The sequence below is a fragment of the Salvelinus fontinalis genome, chromosome 11, assembly GCF_029448725.1.
Source record: "Salvelinus fontinalis isolate EN_2023a chromosome 11, ASM2944872v1, whole genome shotgun sequence".
NCBI classification, from domain to species: Eukaryota; Metazoa; Chordata; class Actinopteri; order Salmoniformes; family Salmonidae; genus Salvelinus; species Salvelinus fontinalis.
The window spans coordinates 46601163-46618089 of record NC_074675.1 but is presented as its reverse complement, the minus strand read 5'-3'; the positions used below and the strand labels follow the sequence as shown (position 1 = coordinate 46618089).

Sequence of the window (16927 nt, the reverse complement as noted above, 5' to 3'; positions counted from 1 at the left end):
CAGGCTCGGTGCTCAAGGGAGCCAGTACGCCTGCACGGTCCGGTATTTCCGGCACTACCTCCCCGCCCCAGCCCAGTACCACCAGTGCCTACACTACGCACCAGGCTTCCAGTGTGTTTTCAGAGCCCTGTCCCTCCTCCACGCACTCTCCCTATGGTGCGTGTCTCCAGCCTAGTGCCTCCAGTTCCGGCACCGCGCACTAAGCCACATGTGCGTTTCCTAAGTCCTGTGCACACTGTTGTTTCTCCCCGCACTCGTCCTGAGGTGCGTGCCCTCAGTCCGGTACCACGCACCAGGCATATAGTGCGCTTCGAGAGGTCAGTGTGCCCTGTCCCTGCTCCCCGCACTAGGCTTGAAGTGCGTGTCCTCAGTCAGGTGCCTCCAGTTCCGGCACCACGCACCAAGCCTACAGTGCGTCTCAGCCGGCCAGAGTCTGCCGTCTGCCCAACGGCGCATGAACTGCCTGTCTGCCATGAGCCTGCAAAGCTGCCCGTCTGCCATGAGCTTACAGAGCCTTCCGCCAGACAGGAGCAGCCAGAGCCTTCCGCCAGACAGGAGCAGTCTGAGCCATCCGTCTCCGCAGCGCCATCTGAGCCATCCGTCTCCGCAGCGCCATCTGAGCCATCCGTCTCCGCAGCGCCGTCTGAGCCATCCGTCTCCCCAGCGCCGTCTGAGCCATCCGTCTCCCCAGCGCCGTCTGAGCCATCCGTCTCCCCAGCGCCGTCTGAGCCATCCGTCTGTCCCGAGCCATTAGAGCCGCCCGTCTGTCCCGAGCCGTCAGAGCCGATAGTCAGTCAGGAGCCGCTAGAGCCAGTCGTCAGTCAGGATCTGCCAGAGCCGCCAACCAGACAGGATCTGCCAGAGCCGCCAACCAGACAGGATCTGCCAGAGCCGCCAACCAGACAGGATCTGCCAGAGCCGCCAACCAGACAGGATCTGCCAGAGCCGTCAGTGAGCCATGAGCGTCCAGAGCCGTCAGCCAGCCATGAGCGTACAGAGCCGTCAGCCAGCCATGAGCGTCCAGAGCCGTCAGCCAGCCATGAGCGTCCAGAGCCGTCAGTGAGCCATGAGCGTCCAGAGCCGTCAGCCGGCCATGAGCGTCCAGAGCCGTCAGCCAGCCATGAGCGTCCAGAGCCGTCAGCCAGTCATGAGCTGTCCCTCAGCCCAGAGCGGCTATTTATTCAGAACTGCCCCTCAGTCCAGAGCTGTCTCTCTGTCCGGAGTTGCCTTTCAGTCCGGAGTTGCCCCTCTATCCTGAGCTACCTCTCTATCCTGAGCTACCTCGCTATCCTGATCTATCCCTCTGTCATGAGCTATCCCTCTATCCTGAGCTATCCCTCTGTCCCGGTGCTGCCCCTGGTGTCGATGTTTCCAAAAGGAGTTAGTGGATGTAAGATGAGGGTGGTCATTCATAGGGGGAAATGTAAGCTGGGATTGACTATGGTGGGGTGGGGACCTCGCCCGGAGCCTGAGCCACCACCGTGGTCAGATGCCCACCCAGACCCTCCCCTAGATTTTGTGCTGGTGCGCCCGGAGTTCGCACCTTATGGGGGGGGTTATGTCACGTTCCTGACCTATTTCTGTTAGTTTGTTGTATGTGTTATTTGGTCAGGACGTGAGTTTGGGTGGGCATTCTATGTTTTCTGTTTCTATGTTGGTTTATGGGTTGCCTGGTATGGCTCTTAATTAGAGGCAGGTGTTTGGCGTTCCTCTAATTAAGAGTCATATTTAGGTAGGTTGTTTCACACTGTTCGTGGTGGGTGGTTGTCTCCTGTGTCAGTGTTTGTAGCACCATACGGGACTGTTTCGGTTTGTTTGTTTATCGTAATTTATGTGTAGGCTATTTTCCCTGTTCGTGCGTTATTCGTGTTATGTGAGTCCGTCGTCCAGGTCTGTCTACACCGTTTGTTGTTTTGTTAGTTTATTAGTCAAGTTCGTGTTTTCGTGTTATTCTTTAATAAATTATGTCTTCAAACTCCGCTGCATTTTGGTTCCCTCACTACTCCTCCTTTTCGGTTGAAGAGGAGGAGGACCGCCGTTACAGTAAAGTTATTGTTTTCCATCCCACCAAACACACATCTTAACACTTTTCTACACTTTACCATATTCTAACTCCAGACAGTGATAACTCACTCCTGATGGCGGACGGTCTTGTGGTCCTCCGTTTACCAGTTCTCTGACCCTCTTTGCTCCGTCTCCTCTCCAGTCGACTCGAATGAAGCAAACTATCATATTCAGCCTAATTAGTGTATGTAGAATTAGGAAATGTTTCAGAATCACTCTTGTTATTCTGTCTCCACTACTGAAAACTGTTAGCACCCTGATGAAAATAACTTCCTAGAACTGACTTATTCAAACTCTATTGAGTGTCTTACACTGTGATCAGAGGCCCAGGACCAGCTTGCTTAGGGGACTCTTCTTCAGGTTCATCTCTCTGTAGGTGATGGCTTTGTCATGGAAGGTTTGGGAATCCCTTCCTTTTACGTGGTTGTAGAATTTAACCTGTCTAGGATGAGGGTGCCGCTAGCGGCACTCCCCCCCCACCCCCACTGAAAAACCAGTGCCGCGAAATTCAAAAAAAATCTTTTTTTAAAATATTTAACTTTCACACATTAAAGTCCAATACAGCTAATGAAAGACACAGATCTTGTGAATCCAGCCAACATGTCCGATTTTTAAAATGTTTTACAGGGAAGACACAATATGTAAAGATGTACATCTATTACCTAAAAACACATTAGCATAATCCACCATCTTTTATTTGTCCACCAACACCAGTAGCTATCACCAATTCGGCTAAACTAAGATATTTATAGCCCCTAACCAAGAAAAAAAACTCATCAGATGACAGTCTGATAACATATTTATGGTATGGGATAGGTTTTGTTAGAAAAAAGTGCATATTTCAGGTAGATGGCATAGGTTACAATTGCACCCACCGTCACAAATGGACTAGAAAAACTACATAGAGCAACGTGTTTACCTACTTACTAATCATCAAACATTTCGTAAAAATACACAGCATACACTAATCGAAAGACACAGATCCTGTGAATACAGACAATATTTCAGATTTTCTAAGTGTCTTACAGCGAAAACACAATAAATCGTTATATTAGCTTAGCACATAGCACATAGCAGCCCAGCATTGATTCTAGCCAAAGTGAGCGATAAAAGTCAACATCGCCAAAAGATATTAATTTTTTCACTAACCTTCTCAGAATTCTTCAGATGACACTCCTGTAACATCATATTACACAATCCATATAGAGTTTGATCGAAAATGTTTATATTTAGCCACCAAAATCATGGTTAGACAATGTGAAATGTATCCAAGCTGGTGAGAAAATGTCCGTGCGCCATATTAGACAGTGATCTACTCTTATACATAAATACTCATAAACGTGACTAAAAAATATAGGGTGGACAGGGATTGATAGACAATTTAATTCTTAATACAATCGCGGAATTACATTTTTTAAATTATCCTTACTTTTCAATACAGTTTGCGCCAAGCGAAGCTACGTCAAAAAACATGGCGTCCTAAGCCACTAACATTTTTCGACAGAAACACGATTTATCATAATAAAAATGTCCTACTTTGAGCTGTTCTTCCATCAGTATCTTGGGCAAAGGATCCTTTCTTGGGTCCAATCGTCTTTTGGTGGAAAGCTGTCCTCTTGCCATGTGGAAATGCCAACTGCGTTCGGGATGAACTGGAAGCGTGCCCAGCAATTCACAGCGTTTCAGAAATAAATGTCCCAAAATCGCACTAAACGGATATAAATTGCTATAAAACGCTTTAAATTAACTACCTTATGATGTTTTTAACTCCCATAACGAGTAGAAACATGACCCGAGTAATATTACTCCCTCCACTAATGCTTGGAACAGGTGCGGGTCGGTGTCCTCTAGGCGCATGACGCAGCTCCAAAAGAGTGACTAGCCTCAGGGTTTTTTAATTTGTAGTGCCTGTGAACGCGCAATCGACCCCATTCAAATCGGCATCACGTAAAGGCATCCAGGGGAAGACGTAAGCAGTGTCCGTATACTCATAGCAATAACAGTGCCCTTTTAACTGACTCCAGATCAGGGGCCAAAATTTCTGAAATCTGATTCCATGTCAGGGAAATTGCTGTAGAATGACTTCTGTTCCACTTAGAGACAAAATTTCAACTCCTATAGAAACTATAGACTGTTTTCTATCCAATAATAATAATAATATGCATATTGTACGATCAAGAATTTTGTGGGAAGCCGTTTCAAAAATTACACGATTAGCATAAATAGTGACAACAGCGCCCCCATCCTCAACAGGTTTTTAATGGCTCTTTTCTGGATTTTGATCATTAGCGGGCATCGGCCTAATTCTGCTCTGCATGCATTATTTGGTGTTTTACGTTGTACACGGAGGATATTTTTGCAGAATTCTGCATGCAGTCTCAATTTGGTGTTTGTCCCATGTTGTGAATTCTTGGTTGGTGAGCGGACCCCGGACCTCACAACCATAAAGGGCAATGAGTTCTATAACTGATTCAAGTATTTTTAGCCAGATCCTAATTGGTGTGTCGAATTTTATGTTCCTTTTGAAGGCATAGAATGCTCTTCTTGCCTTGTCTCTCAGATCGTTCACAGCTTTGTGGAAGTTACCTGTGGCGCTGATGTTTCTCTCTCACTCTCTCACACACTCTCACTCTCTCACACTCTCTCTCACTCTTTCTTTCTTGCTATCTCACATGTCTTTTCTATTTTAAACCAGTATTTTCTGTTTGTAATATGGGACTTGTAGAAGATCAAGGCTGCCACTCAACATGAGAGCTCGTCACAATATCATTTCTGACAGTGATTGTTGCTTGTAGAATTTATTCTACTTTTCCATGTGTGACAAAGCATGTGGGTGACTGTTTGAGAGAGACTGAGTCACACTATATAAATGAATAAGTCAGATTTGAAATGTAATTGTAATGAGAGGAAACTGGTGGGAGATAGCTTTGTGGCTTTGTGTTTCTCTGTGTTTACCTTTGCTGATAGAAATTTTGAAAATTCATTGCTAACTCTCTGCGACGTGTGACATCGGGTTCTAGTAGCTCCATTTTGAAATGATCAACTCACAGTCTAGCACTTCACATGGTCACTGAACTCTGAGTGGCTTTTCACGTTGCAGGTCTCTGGTGTGACCTACCATGGGGCTTTGCTGTGTGGTTATGTGGTGTTGGTGTGTGGCTGCCATGGGTTTGAACTACTACAGTGAGGGTGGGCCTCAGTGCTTCTGCTCCTGAGCTGACCAAGGACTAAGAGCTTGTAGTGCTATTGTGTGTTACGTGTCGTCTACAACGCACTGCTAAACAATCACAGACCATTGCTGTTTGGAAGTGGTCTATTTTCTTCAGTACAGACCACATGTAAGAGATGGACAAAGCTCCTTACACATGGCACCTCCTGCTGTCCTCACCAGCCTTTCCCCCAGTGTGAGCAGTCATGGTTCACTTCCTTCCTTTTTGACTACTTTGCAGCAAATACCAGAACTTACAACGTCTGGATAGGTTTTTAACACATCAGCTAACCACATCGTATGACATAGCAATCTGATGCCCGACTGCACAGTTGATGACGTGACACGCAACCACTGCAGAAGACCAAAGCCTAGCGCCATGGCTGATGAGATAGCGAAAGCTCAGGCTGCCCAGCTCGGCATAGATAAGATTTTCGGTGAAAATCATTCACAAAGAGATTCCTGCAAAAAAAGAGGTGAAGCGAGAGGGTTTTTCTCCTGTCAAAATCTGTCCAAGGTAAGCAGACCATCTGCCTTCCTGCCTTTGGGACAACGACTCCCGTTGTTAGGGCGGAGACCATATATACAGGATCTTGACCACAGGAGGTTGGTGGCACCTTAATTGGGGAGGACGGGCTCGTGGTAATGGGTGGAGTGGAATCAGTGGAATGGTATCAAATACATCAAACACATGGTTTGATGCCATTCCGTTTACTCCGTTCCAGACATCATTATGAGCCGTTCTCCCCTCAGCAGCCTCCACTGATCTCGACCATGCTCTTCTTCCAATGTTGCTCCCAGCCCTCAACTGTGGTCAGATGTGCAGTGGAGCAGCTGCTGTCAATGAGATCGTTAGTTGCCACAGCAACACCCTATAGCCTTCAGCATAGTGAATAGGAAAGTGGGAAGAACACTTAAACTGACCCAAACGCCCTGAAGACGCCGCCCTATATTAAACGTATGCAGTATGTAAGGAAACGTTTGAGCTGTGGGGAAATATCTATGTGATTCCAAAAGTACCTCTGGGTATCAATTACTTTGGTAAGGTGGAACTAGGGTTACATTGGAATTATAGACATGCTTGTACGACTTGCTTGTTGACTTTCATCACCAGTTCGGTGAATCAAATCAAATCAAATCAAATTTGTCACATACACATGGTTAGCAGATGTTAATGCGAGTGTAGCGAAATGCTTGTGCTTCTAGTTCCGACAATGCAGTAATAACCAACAAGTAATCTAACCTAACAATTCCACAACTACTACCTTATACACACAAGTGTAAAGGGATAAAGAATATGTACATAAAGATATATGAATGAGTGATGGTACAGAACGGCATAGGCAAGATGCAGTAGATGGTATCGAGTACAGTATATACATATGAGATGAGTAATGTAGGGTATGTAAACAAAAAGTGGCATAGTTTAAAGTGGCTAGTGATACATGTATTACATAAAGATGGCAAGATGCAGTAGATGATATAGAGTACAGTATATACATATACATATGAGATGAGTAATGTAGGGTATGTAAACATTATATTAAGTGGAATTGTTTAAAGTGGCTAGTGATACATTTTTTACATAATTTCCATCAATTCCCATTATTAAAGTGGCTGGAGATGAGCCAGTATGTTGGCAGCGGCCACTAAATTTTAGTGGTGGCTGTTTAACAGTCTGATGGCCTTGAGATAGAAGCTGTTTTTCAGTCTCTCGGTCCCTGCTTTGATGCACCTGTACTGGCCTCGCCTTCTGGATGATAGCTGGGTGAACACGCAGTGGCTTGGGTGGTTGTTGTCCTTGATGATCTTTATGGCCTTCCTGTGACACCGGGTGGTGTAGGTGTCCTGGAGGGCAGGTAGTTTGCCCCCGGTGATGCGTTGTGCAGACCTCACTACCCTCTGGAGAGCCTTACGGTTGTGGGCGGAGCAGTTGCCGTACCAGGCGGTGATACGGCCCGACAGAATGCTCTCGATTGTGCATCTGTAGAAGTTTGTGAGTGCTTTTGGTGACAAGCCGAATTTCTTCAGCCTCCTGAGGTTGAAGAGGCGCTGCTGCGCCTTCTTCACAACGTTGTCTGTGTGGGTGGACCAATTCAGTTTGTCCGTGATGTGTACACCGAGGAACTTAAAACTTTCCACCTTCTCCACTACTGTCCCGTCGATATGGATAGGGGGGTGCTCCCTCTGCTGTTTCCTGAAGTCCACAATCATCTCCTTTGTTTTGTTGACGTTGAGTGTGAGGTTATTTTCCTGACACCACACTCCGAGGGCCCTCACCTCCTCCCTGTAGGCCGTCTCGTCGTTATTGGTAATCAAGCCTACCACTGTAGTGTCGTCCGCAACTTGATGATTGAGTTGGAGGCGTGCATGGCCACGCAGTCGTGGGTGAACAGGGAGTACAGGAGAGGGCTCAGAACGCACCCTTGTGGGGCCCCAGTGTTGAGGATCAGTGGGGTGGAGATGTTGTTACCTACCCTCACCACCTGGGGGCGGCCCGTCAGGAAGTCCAGGACCCAGTTGCACAGGGCGGGGTCGAGACCCAGGGTCTCGAGCTTGATGACGAGTTTGGAGGGTACTATTGTGTTAAATGCTGAGCTGTAGTCGAAGAACAGCATTCTCACATAGGTATTCCTCTTGTCCAGATGGGTTAGGGCAGTGTGCAGTGTGGTTGCGATTGCGTTGTCTGTGGACCTATTGGGTCGGTAAGCAAATTGGAGTGGGTCTAGGGTGTCAGGTAGGGTGGAGGTGATATGGTCCTTGACTAGTCTCTCAAAGCACTTCATGATGACGGAAGTGAGTGCTACGGGGCGGTAGTCGTTTAGCTCAGTTACCTTAGCTTTCTTGGGAACAGGAACAATGGTGGCCCTCTTGAAGCATGTGGGAACAGCAGACTGGGATAAGGATTGATTGAATATGTCCTTAAAATCTCCAGCTATGATGAATGCAGCCTCAGGGTGTGTGGTTTCCAGTTTACAAAGAGTCAGATAAAGTTTGTTCAGGGCCATCGATGTGTCTGCTTGGGGGGGAATATATACGGCTGTGATTATAATCGAAGAGAATTCCCTTGGTAGATAATGCGGTCGACATTTGATTGTGAGGAATTCTAAATCTGGTGAACAGAATGACTTGAGTTCCTGTATGTTGTTATTATCACACCACGTCTCGTTGATCATAAGGCATACACCCCCACCCCTCTTCTTACCAGAAAGATGTTTGTTTCTGTCGGCGCGATGCGTGAAGAAACCAGCTGGCTGCACCGACTCCGTTAGCGTCTCTCGAGTGAGCCATGTTTCCGTGAAGCAAAGAACGTTACAATCCCTGATGTCTCTCTGGAAAGCTACCCGTGCTCGGATTTCATCAACCTTATTGTCAAGAGACTGGATATTGGCGAGTAGTATGCTAGGGAGTGGAGCGCGATGTGCCCGTCTCCGAAGCCTGACCAGGAGACCGCCTCGTTTGCCCCTTTTACGGCTTCGCGTAGGGTCGCCGGCTGGGATCAGATCCATTGTATTGGGTGGAAGGCAAAACACAGGATCCGCTTCGGGAGAGTCATATTCCTGGTTGTAACGATGGTGAGTTGACGTTGCTCTTATATTCAGTAGTTCCTCCCGACTGTATGTAATGAAACCTAAGATTACCTGGAGTACCAATGTAAGGAATAACACACAAAACAACAAAATACTGCATAGTTTCCTAGGAACGCGAAGCGAGGCGGCCATCTCGGTCGGCGCCGGAAGTTTGTGCATGATTTCTATACTGTACAAAGTAGAATAATAGTCATGGAAAGTTTATTATTTTCTTGCACACACGTGTTCCTCTCTCCATAGTAGAGTTGGAATCAAATCAAATTTACTTATATAGCCCTTCTTACATCAGCTGATATCTCAACGTGCTGTACAGAAACCCAGCCTAAAACCTCAAACATCAAGCAATGCAGGTGTAGAAGCACGGATAGACACAAGTCTGTTTTGCCTCCAAAGCCACTTGGGAAGAGTAGGCTAAAGAAATCCAACATCCCCCTTGTGTTTCTGTAACAGCCTGCATCTGTACTCTTTCAGATTCATGTTTTATTTGTCTATTTGTGGTGTTGTACACACTCATTTGCCTTGGGGAGTAAAAAAAGAAACATCCCAACTGAGTCTTATTGTTAAATCGAGTTTGGTCTCTGACGTTATTCTGGCCATGATCTCACTTGACTCCTCCATTTTAAATGTCTGCTACTGGGGTAGCCTCTACGGATCTGAGAGTGGAAAACTCCTCTCCTATAGGTTTCTCTATTCCCCATAAGCAGAGCTCAGCCTTTCCCATCCATAAGGTTTAGTTATTTAGCAGACACTCTTATCCTGAGCGATTAGTGTTAAGTGCCTTGCTCAAGAGCACATTGACCTATTTTTCACCTAGTCGGCAGTGTGACTTTGAACCAACCTTTTGGTTACTGGGCTCCTGAGTGGGCTTCTGAGTGGGCTTCTGAGTGGCCCAGGGGTCTATGGCACTGCATCTCAGTGCAAGAGTCATCACTGCATCTCAGTGCAAGAGTCATCACTGCATCTCAGTGCAAGAGTCATCACTGCATCTCAGTGCAAGAGTCATCACTGCATCTCAGTGTAAGAGTCATCACTGCATCTCAGTGCAAGAGTCATCACTGCATCTCAGTGTAAGAGTCATCACTGCATCTCAGTGCAAGAGTCATCACTGCATCTCAGTGCAAGAGTCATCACTGCATCTCAGTGTAAGAGTCATCACTGCATCTCAGTGTAAGAGTCATCACTGCATCTCAGTGCAAGAGTCATCACTGCATCTCAGTGCAAGAGTCATCACTGCATCTCAGTGCAAGAGTCATCACTGCATCTCAGTGTAAGAGTCATCACTGCATCTCAGTGCAAGAGTCATCACTGCATCTCAGTGCAAGAGTCATCACTGCATCTCAGTGCAAGAGTCATCACTGCATCTCAGTGCAAGAGTCATCACTGCATCTCAGTGTAAGAGTCATCACTGCATCTCAGTGCAAGAGTCATCACTGCATCTCAGTGTAAGAGTCATCACTGCATCTCAGTGCAAGAGTCATCACTGCATCTCAGTGTAAGAGTCATCACTGCATCTCAGTGCAAGAGTCATCACTGCATCTCAGTGCAAGAGTCATCACTGCATCTCAGTGTAAGAGTCATCACTGCATCTCAGTGCAAGAGTCATCACTGCATCTCAGTGTAAGAGTCATCACTGCATCTCAGTGCAAGAGTCATCACTGCATCTCAGTGTAAGAGTCATCACTGCATCTCAGTGCAAGAGTCATCACTGCATCTCAGTGTAAGAGTCATCACTGCATCTCAGTGTAAGAGTCATCACTGCATCTCAGTGCAAGAGTCATCACTGCATCTCAGTGCAAGAGTCATCACTGCATCTCAGTGTAAGAGTCATCACTGCATCTCAGTGCAAGAGTCATCACTGCATCTCAGTGTAAGAGTCATCACTGCATCTCAGTGCAAGAGTCATCACTGCATCTCAGTGCAAGAGTCATCACTGCATCTCAGTGCAAGAGTCATCACTGCATCTCAGTGTAAGAGTCATCACTGCATCTCAGTGCAAGAGTCATCACTGCATCTCAGTGCAAGAGTCATCACTGCATCTCAGTGCAAGAGTCATCACTGCATCTCAGTGCAAGAGTCATCACTGTAGTCCCTGGTTATCACTGCCGTCTTTGTACATGAGAACTTGTTCTTAACTGACTTGCCTAGTTAAACAAAAAATACTTCCTTTCCTGTTCAATCCAAAATATGTTCTCTAGTCTAGTTCCAATGCCCCAGAGAGACACAGTCATCCTGTGTCTATAAAACAGACCATAATCACAGCATTTTAGATGAATAATGATCTTAATCGTTTACTGGAAGGATCCCCTCTCGAGGCAGCATGCTATTGGCTCTCTGGGGAGAGGGAAAGTCTAGCTCCGGTGAAGTGGGAACAGCATCACCAAAACACATCATCTCACAGTATCTAACCTGAAAATTGTCATGAAATGTTTGTATACAAACCCAGTGGAGTGTCCGATCCCTAAAGGGCACCGACTTGCTCACAATGCATTTGTATTAGCTGCAGAAATGTTAGGAATGATGTTCTGCTTGGCTTTTTTATTTATCTCTCACAATTCTCAATGGGGGAACCCAGCTTCCTGAAATAAGAGCTTACGCTTGACTATCTTTTATCGTCAGATCCTTCACTTTCATTCCGTGTCATATTCCCAGTAATTCCCTAAGCAATGTTAACTCTACTGTTTGAAAAATAAAGTCTACTGAGGTTTGCTGCTCCATCCACTTTTGGACAACGGGATACGATCCACATTAACCGTCTCCGAGGAACATTTTTACACAGGCCCCATAATTACTTGAGCGATGAATCGTGAGTTTGGAGAAAAAGGGAGCCATCCCTTTCATGCTCTGCCTGCTTTGAACAGAGACTCAGAGGCTCTCGCCGAGTGTGTCTCTAAAAGATAGGGTAGTCAAGGCTGAGAACCATCCAAATCAGAGGGATGGGGGGGGGGGGGGGGGGGGTTTGGGGGGGGGGCAGAAACATGGACAGAGATCATAACAATCATTACATTTGACAACCAAGCTCTGGCTTAACCTCTGGTGTTGAATCATGCATCTCTCTCCATTGGCTAGCCACATCTGGGGTTTGTCGGCAGGTGGTTAAGAGCATTGGGCCAGTAACTGAGCAGGTGCCGGTTCAAATCCCAGAGCTGACTAGGGGAGAAAGTGCCGATGTGCCCTTGAGCAAGGCACGTAACCCTAAATTGCTCTGGTTAAGAGTGTCTGCTAAATGACTAAAATGTTTGCTCTCTTGACCTCCTGCCATACAGCAGCTGCGCGGCATTGTGGGTGTTCTAATCTGAGAATCAATGGGGAGCGGCGGAGGAGTTCTAAGGGATTCTCTGGTGTCAGCGGGGCCCAGGCACAGGCATCGATTGCCTTTTTACGCCAACCCACCCAGGCTCTTTGTAGTCTTTCTCTCTGTATAATGACAACATTGAAATAGTAATCTATGAGAAGACCTTGTAGATATTTCTCTGGGGAAATGAAGCAAGTCATTGAATGACACAACAAAGGAAACATTTGAGAGAAGCAGCTCTGTACAGATGAAAATGGAATAAACACTGCATACGTACATTATTATGGTCGTAGGAACCGATCAAGCCAGTGCAGTACAGCTAGCATCTAGTGAAGATGGATAAGTGGACATTGATTCGAATCTGTTCACAATTAGTAGACTGGACGAATGCAGTCTGTGAATGAAGTTTTTTGAGGAACGTGCACTTTGTAGATGTGTAGTGGTTGACCTCGTTTTGCACCGGACGCTCTCTGTGCAACCGCGCTGGGGTCTCAATGGCACGTTGCAGGTTCCCAAATGGCCGCCGTGCCATGAAATCATGAAACCTTAATACTAAAAGTGACGGTAAACAGCACTTCCTGGTCGTTTCGCCATACACAGGCTTTCACTATACATAAAATATACATTAAATTATACTAAAATAAAGGCACAAGCACGCAATGTACCAGCAAAAACTACATCAATTATGATATAACAAACTATCGCTAAGGCCCGGGCCAAGTAAAATATCAAAATGTTCAACTCTCCATAGGGTCTGATACAGTAGGAGGCTGGAGGCTTTTTCCATGAATGTGTAGTGGATCTGTGATTATGTGATGATGATCCTAGAGAAGCATCTTTCTTACAACTGGCTTCCTTTGAATCTCTCTCTCTCTAGATGACGGAGTTGGAGAGATGTCATTAGGGAGGTTGCTCTAACTCGATTCAGGACTTTCGTAATAGAGTGGTTAAGATGATGAGTGGTTGAGATGATGAGTGGTTGAGATGATGAGTGGTTGAGATGATGAGTGGTTGAGATGATGAGTGGTTAAGATGATGAGTGGTTGAGATGTTGAGTGGTTAAGATGATGAGTGGTTGAGATGATGAGTGGTTGAGATGTTGAGTGGTTGAGATGTTGAGTGGTTGAGATGAAGAGTGGTTAAGATGATGAGTGGTTAAGATGATGAGTGGTTAAGATGTTGAGTGGTTAAGATGATGAGTGGTTAAGATGATGAGTGGTTGAGATGATGAGTGGTTGAGATGATGAGTGGTTGAGATGATGAGTGGTTGAGATGTTGAGTGGTTGAGATGATGAGTGGTTAAGATGTTGAGTGGTTGAGATGATGAGTGGTTGAGTGGTTGAGATGTTGAGTGGTTGAGATGATGAGTGGTTGAGATGTTGAGTGGTTGAGATGTTGAGTGGTTGAGATGATGAGTGGTTGAGTGGTTAAGATGTTGAGTGTTTGAGATGATGAGTGGTTGAGATGATGAGTGGTTGAGATGATGAGTGGTTGAGATGTTGAGTGGTTGAGATGATGAGTGGTTAAGATGTTGAGTGGTTGAGATGATGAGTGGTTGAGTGGTTGAGATGTTGAGTGGTTGAGATGATGAGTGGTTGAGATGTTGAGTGGTTGAGATGTTGAGTGGTTGAGATGATGAGTGGTTGAGATGTTGAGTGGTTGAGATGTTGAGTGGTTGAGATGATGAGTGGTTGAGATGTTGAGTGGTTGAGATGTTGAGTGGTTGAGATGTTGAGTGGTTGAGATGATGAGTGGTTGAGATGATGAGTGGTTGAGATGATGAGTGGTTGAGATGATGAGTGGTTGAGATGATGAGTGGTTAAGATGGCTGAGTAGTTTTAAGATGTTGAGTGGTTAAGATGGCTGAGTGGTTAAGATGGCTGAGTAGTTTTAAGATGTTGAGTGGTTAAGATGGCTGAGTGGTTAAGATGGCTGAGTGGTTAAGATGTTGAGTGGTTAAGATGTTGAGTGGTTAAGATGGCTGAGTGGTTAAGATGGCTGAGTGGTTAAGATGGCTGAGTAGTTAAGATGGCTGAGTGGTTAAGATGGCTGAGTGGTTAAGATGTTGAGTGGTTAAGATGTTGAGTGGTTAAGATGGCTGAGTAGTTAAGATGTTGAGTGGTTAAGATGGCTGAGTAGTTAAGATGTTGAGTGGTTAAGATGGCTGAGTAGTTAAGATGTTGAGTGGTTAAGATGGCTGAGTGGTTAAGATGTTGAGTGGTTAAGATGGCTTAGTGGTTAAGATGGCTGAGTAGTTAAGATGTTGAGTGGTTAAGATGGCTGAGTGGTGAAGATGGCTGAGTGGTGAAGATGGCTGAGTGGTGAAGATGGCTGAGTGGTGAAGATGTTGAGTGGTGAAGATGGCTGAGTAGTTAAGATGTTGAGTGGTTAAGATGGCTGAGTGGTTAAGATGTTGAGTGGTTAAGATGTTGAGTGGTTAAGATGGCTGAGTAGTTAAGATGTTGAGTGGTTAAGATGGCTGAGTAGTTAAGATGTTGAGTGGTTAAGATGGCTGAGTAGTTAAGATGTTGAGTGGTTAAGATGGCTGAGTGGTCAAGATGGCTGAGTAGTTTTAAGATGGCTGAGTGGTTAAGATGGCTGAGTGGTTAAGATGGCTGAGTGGTGAAGATGGCTGAGTAGTTAAGATGTTGAGTGGTTAAGATGGCTGAGTGGTTAAGCTGGCTGAGTGGTTAAGATGGCTGAGTGGTTAAGATGGCTGAGTGGTTAAGATGGCTGAGCGGTTAAGATGGCTGAGTGGTTAAGATGGCTGAGCAGTTAAGATGGCTGAGCGGTTAAGATGGCTGAGCGGTTAAGATGGCTGAGTGGTTAAGATGGCTGAGTGGTGAAGATGTTGAGTAGTTAAGATGTTGAGTGGTTGAGATGTTGAGTGGTTAAGATGGCTGAGTGGTGAAGATGTTGAGTAGTTAAGATGTTGAGTGGTTGAGATGATGAGTGGTTGAGATGATGAGTGGTTGAGATGTTGAGTGGTTGAGATGATGAGTGGTTAAGATGTTGAGTGGTTGAGATGATGAGTGGTTGAGTGGTTGAGATGTTGAGTGGTTGAGATGATGAGTGGTTGAGATGTTGAGTGGTTGAGATGTTGAGTGGTTGAGATGATGAGTGGTTGAGATGTTGAGTGGTTGAGATGTTGAGTGGTTGAGATGTTGAGTGGTTGAGATGTTGAGTGGTTGAGATGATGAGTGGTTGAGATGTTGAGTGGTTGAGATGATGAGTGGTTGAGATGTTGAGTGGTTGAGATTTTGAGTGGTTGAGATGTTGAGTGGTTGAGATGTTGAGTGGTTGAGATGATGAGTGGTTGAGATGATGAGTGGTTGAGATGATGAGTGGTTGAGATGATGAGTGGTTGAGATGATGAGTGGTTGAGATGATGAGTGGTTAAGATGGCTGAGTAGTTTTAAGATGTTGAGTGGTTAAGATGGCTGAGTGGTTAAGATGGCTGAGTAGTTTTAAGATGTTGAGTGGTTAAGATGGCTGAGTGGTTAAGATGGCTGAGTGGTTAAGATGGCTGAGTGGTTAAGATGTTGAGTGGTTAAGATGTTGAGTGGTTAAGATGGCTGAGTGGTTAAGATGGCTGAGTAGTTAAGATGGCTGAGTGGTTAAGATGGCTGAGTGGTTAAGATGTTGAGTGGTTAAGATGTTGAGTGGTTAAGATGGCTGAGTAGTTATGATGTTGAGTGGTTAAGATGGCTGAGTAGTTAAGATGTTGAGTGGTTAAGATGGCTGAGTAGTTAAGATGTTGAGTGGTTAAGATGGCTGAGTGGTTAAGATGTTGAGTGGTTAAGATGGCTTAGTGGTTAAGATGGCTGAGTAGTTAAGATGTTGAGTGGTTAAGATGGCTGAGTGGTGAAGATGGCTGAGTGGTGAAGATGGCTGAGTGGTGAAGATGGCTGAGTGGTGAAGATGTTGAGTGGTTAAGATGGCTGAGTAGTTAAGATGTTGAGTGGTTAAGATGGCTGAGTGGTTAAGATGTTGAGTGGTTAAGATGTTGAGTGGTTAAGATGGCTGAGTAGTTAAGATGTTGAGTGGTTAAGATGGCTGAGTAGTTAAGATGTTGAGTAGTTAAGATGTTGAGTGGTTAAGATGGCTGAGTAGTTAAGATGTTGAGTGGTTAAGATGGCTGAGTGGTCAAGATGGCTGAGTAGTTTTAAGATGGCTGAGTGGTTAAGATGGCTGAGTGGTTAAGATGGCTGAGTGGTGAAGATGGCTGAGTAGTTAAGATGTTGAGTGGTTAAGATGGCTGAGTGGTTAAGCTGGCTGAGTGGTTAAGATGGCTGAGTGGTTAAGATGGCTGAGTGGTTAAGATGGCTGAGCGGTTAAGATGGCTGAGTGGTTAAGATGGCTGAGCAGTTAAGATGGCTGAGCGGTTAAGATGGCTGAGTGGTTAAGATGTTGAGTGGTTAAGATGGCTGAGCAGTTAAGATGGCTGAACAGTTAAGATGGCTGAGTGGTTAAGATGTTGAGTGGTTAAGATGGCTGAGTGGTGAAGATGTTGAGTAGTTAAGATGTTGAGTGGTTGAGATGTTGAGTGGTTAAGATGGCTGAGTGGTGAAGATGTTGAGTGGTTAAGACGGATAAGTGGTTTTAAGACGAATAAGTGTTAAGATAGATAAGTGGATGTAATGTTCAGTCGCTGGACCCAGGCCTACTCTTATATTTGATGTACATTTTCCCCCAGTTCCTTCCATTTGCAGTTGATTTTCTTAGAATTGATGGATGCCCCCGGCTGGAAGAGGGCCTCACATTTCGCAGTCT

General features: G+C 45.6%; 1 protein-coding gene across 13 annotated transcripts in view; it reads left to right on the top strand.

The window, feature by feature from the left end:
- The window catches only part of LOC129865839 (neurexin-2-like), a 1012026-nt gene that overhangs the window by 57058 nt on the left and 938041 nt on the right, over positions 1–16927 (top strand). The window lies entirely within an intron of this gene.